The sequence below is a fragment of the Meles meles genome, chromosome 12 (assembly GCF_922984935.1).
Source record: "Meles meles chromosome 12, mMelMel3.1 paternal haplotype, whole genome shotgun sequence".
Taxonomy (NCBI): Eukaryota; Metazoa; Chordata; class Mammalia; order Carnivora; family Mustelidae; genus Meles; species Meles meles.
This window is the reverse complement of record NC_060077.1, coordinates 51,967,785-51,972,058: the sequence shown is the minus strand read 5'-3', so window position 1 is coordinate 51,972,058 and position 4,274 is coordinate 51,967,785. Positions and strand designations below refer to the sequence as shown.

Sequence of the window (4,274 nt, the reverse complement as noted above, 5' to 3'; positions counted from 1 at the left end):
CCTTTTCAGAAAGAGGTGAATGGGGTTTTCTGTAAATTAGATTCCTAGCTTCCCTTTCTCATTAATTCTGTCTGGGAATTGGTCTTTTTACACAGTAGGTTGCATTACTTACATGTTTTAAACTTTGCTGTGGATTCCTTTGTGGGATTGAAAACCGATTCTTACTATTTCTTACTATTATTTTTTTAAGATTTTATTTATTCATTTGACAGAGCTCACAAGTAGGCAGAGAGGCAGGCAGAGAGAGAGGAAGGGAGCAGGCTCCCTGCTGAGCAGAGAGCCAGAAGCAGGGCTTGATCCCAGGACCTTGAGATCATGACCTGAGCCAAAGGCAGAGGCTTTAACCCACTGAGCCACCCAGGCGCCCCTATTCTTACTATTTCAATTTATTATTCTTCATATTATATTTCAAGATACTATTTATTATACTATATATACTTTAAATATATATACTCTATATTTTTAAATATATCTATACTTATATATAAGTATATATAAAATATATATATAAGTGATATACAAGTGTATATATTTAAGTATATTACATATACTTAAGTATATTACATATACTTAAATATAATATATATTAAATATATAAGTATATATTTATATATAAGTATGTATAAAAATATATATTTTAAAAATATATATACTGTATATTTATTATACTATAATAGTATATTTCAATATACTATTCTTACTATTTCCTACTATTCTTACTATGTCGGTTTATTATTGACCCTCTGCTCTAGCTCTTTGTCTTGGCCAGTCAATATCCAAACTGCTAGAAAAAGGCGTTAGTAAGTGATGAAGTGGCGTAGCCACTGAGTGAATGGATATTTTTTTTGTAAGTGTAATGGTCACCCTTGTTTATCTAAATAATTAGGTCCCAGACATCTTACAAATGGCTGTTCTCAAAAGTTAGTGGTAAGAAAAAAAGTCCAGGCATCCTGATTTGAATAGGCTATTGGGGCCATCCATGGTTCTTTTATATTCTAGCACTGCTAAAAAGCTCAGATCCTGTAATAGACTTCATAGTTTTTATTCATGATACAAAGCCATGCTTCTAGGTATTTCCAGATGCTTTAATGTTTGGAAACATACAAAATGTGCTATTTGTCAAATATTTAAAATCTATACTTTTTGTCACCTGGAACATATATATACATGGGCAGGAAAAGTATCCCCGATCTTCACTGGTCAGCTGCTGTATCATCTGAAGGCTAAAATCTAGTGACTGGGAGAAAGAACTTGATAGAACAATTTTTAATTTTTGCCTCTAGCACCAAGTTGGTGGAATATCAGATATTGGTCACAAATCCTCTGCCCTTTTTTTTTTTTTTTTTTAATCTCTGGGTGGGAAGCACATATCCCTTTTTCTGCAGGTCAGCTGCAAATTTAATTAAGCCTGAGGAAGTAGCTGGATGGTTGCCCTGAAGTCACCAGGCAAGTAAGAAGTTCAGTTTACCCACGAAATACACCAGTCAGAAAGCCAAATGGCATTACTTTGCTCTCTTTGTCTCATTCTTTTCCTATCTAGACTTCAAAAACTTTTATTGGGAGAAATGAAATGCTTCCTTAATGAAATTAAGAATATTTTTGTATGTGGGCATAACTTTTCAGGTCAATGCTCGTCTTTGAGTGGTATCTAAAGAAAGAGAGGAGTCAACATAGATAATATATTTTAGAGTATGAGCAAATGACTTAGGTAGGTTGGGGGCAATTATTGGCTGGGAGCTCAGAGTATGGGATTTCCACAGCTGTGAGTCAAAGGTACAGTAACAAGAATCACAGGGCTATCCATCAGGATATTCTCTTTGTGCACCAGTCAGGAACATTTTATGTATCTTTTATAAAGTCTGCTATGTCTGTGCCATTCACAAACACAGACTAAGCATAAAGAAATGCAAGGAGGCATGTTCGCTTTCTTGTGGACTGCTGATACCCTGGGTCACATAGTATTTGGGTAGAATGATTCAAGGGTCCCTTCATAGCCAAGAAGACGACTCAGGTGAATTTTGAGTGTTCCATTGTGCAGTTTATGCATTTCAGCCACCCTCAGAATAGTTTCTCCTTCCATTCTTTCAGAAGAAAAGGCAAAAGTTTTTAATATTTCTAAAAATGTGACATGGGCAAATACTGCATTGTCCTCTTCCTAGTTAAGTGCATGAACCTGAGTCAGCAGCCTTTTCTTGCATCTGTCATTTCGGAGTTTTCATCTGAAATACTTTCCACTGAATCTTTAGTGAAGGTGGACTGACTTCAGGTCTACAGATCATTGCATAGGTTTTCTCCAAATGCTGAATTTCAGACTAACCTTATTCATTCTCAGTCCTATCCCTGTGAAAGAGTCTTGCTTCTTTACTTGCTTTCAAGGTTCAAAACAACCCAGTTGTTAAAAGCTATCCTTTTCTTTCATCTCGGAACATTTTCTTTCCAGATCATCTCATGTGCTCTGTAACATTATGAATTACCTTCTAACCTTTAGGTTTCTTATTACCCATATAGTCAGTGGTTATTTTTCATACACAGAAATCAAACATCTCTTTATAGTATGCCTTAGTTAAGCAGCTAAAGCATATAGTCAGTACAGAATGATGTAACTTTGAAAGAGAGTAACAGTGGTCAGATGAGGGCCACATGGCTCTCTGTCCAAGGTGTCATTATGTTATTACTATAGCCCATGATATACCTCCCTATTCTGTTCAGCACTTCATAGACTTGGAAAGGCTAACTCATGCTAATCAAAATGGCAGGACACTGAAGTATATAAACCATATGGAAAACTTAGAATGGGGATATGCTTTTCTCATGATCCAGAGGAATACATCTACCAGCTTCCCTGAGAAGTGGACCTATCTAGAGCTGCCTAGTGAGTGGAGTGAAAAGGCAGTCTTAAGGCATATTTCAACAAAGCTATTCTAAACCTGTTGAAACATCCATCATTACAGATTACTAGGAGAACCAAAAAGTAGGTTTTTTTTATGAGACTGGATAAAGTCAACGTTAGGCTCTTTACCCTCCTGCCCTATTCTTGATGCTGCCAGTCCCCCTTTCATACATTTTTTTTCTCCAAATGGGGTACAATTGTATTCCTGCTTTAAAAATCATAAGCCTCTTACAAATCTGCTTTCCTTCCATTGTATTCAGGTCTAGCTTCCTGAGATACAAATTTAGAGACCCTCTTGAGGGTACTACTACAAAGGCAGATCTTGTTTATTGTTTATAGGCTTATTCAGTTCCTGGATGGTAGCTGATCTTGATGTCTCCATAGTCCACCAACATATAATTAAATATTAAAGTAATTATTTGCAGGTTGACAAGACACATATACTTTCTAACCAATGTCTTTAGTGTTTTGTAAAAGAGAAAAATGAAAGTATTTGATTCAAATACTCTATAGTAGTGAAACTGGAAAATATAGAAGCTCAGCTATAATTCTGTAGATCGTTAGTCATTAACCAAATAAACTTGTTTTGTGGAAATTCCTCCAGTGTATCCCAACTGCTAATTATGCAATAGAAATCTGACAAGGAATTCATTGTCTTATGGAATAATCTAACGTATTTTGAGACTCTAAAAGTGTTAGAAAATCCTTTCTTATTGAGGTTGTTGGGTAAAAGCTTTAGATTCACTTATTAGGGTAGTTTTCCATGACTCTTGTAGGAGAGAATTTTCCTCTGCCCTTCAAGATTCTTCTAGCTAAGCTAAGAATCATACTGACATAAGACAGACTAACAGTAGAAAATAAAAATTTTATACATCTCCACACAGACATGGACATTCCAAAGACAGACAAAATGACTTTATGTGACTTTAAAGAGAATAGGATTTTCTACTGTCTTTGATCTCTGCACCTTTCACAAAACTTCAAATAGTTCTATGTTGGGACAAAACAGCCTGAAGTTTACAACCTCTGTGTTCTGTAGGAGCCACTATGAGGAGGTCCCCAGGAAGAATTTGCCATTTTCAGTGGAAAATGAGTGGTGGTTACTAATTATGATGGCTGTGTACTTTGGATCTGGATTTGCCATACCCTTTTATAGTAAGACACTAACTGCTTAAGAAATAAAGGTGTTTTAATTCATTAAACAGATGTGACAAGGAGCATTTTAAGAGGGATGACCTCTTTAGAAAATGGACCAAACTCTTGAATTCATACTAGATATGTTTGTAGATAAGGGCGTGAATTCTTAATGTCTCTCTTTTGAAACATGGAATGTAGTTTACTTTTTTATTTGGGAAATATTGCAGTATTTGGTCAAAATGTGTGT

At 35.5% G+C, this 4,274-nt stretch overlaps 1 pseudogene; it reads left to right on the top strand.

Annotated features, from left to right (window-relative positions):
- The first annotated feature begins 3,882 nt into the window (after positions 1-3,882).
- LOC123953893 lies at positions 3,883-4,072 on the top strand (annotated as a pseudogene).
- The last annotated feature ends 202 nt before the right edge of the window (positions 4,073-4,274 follow it).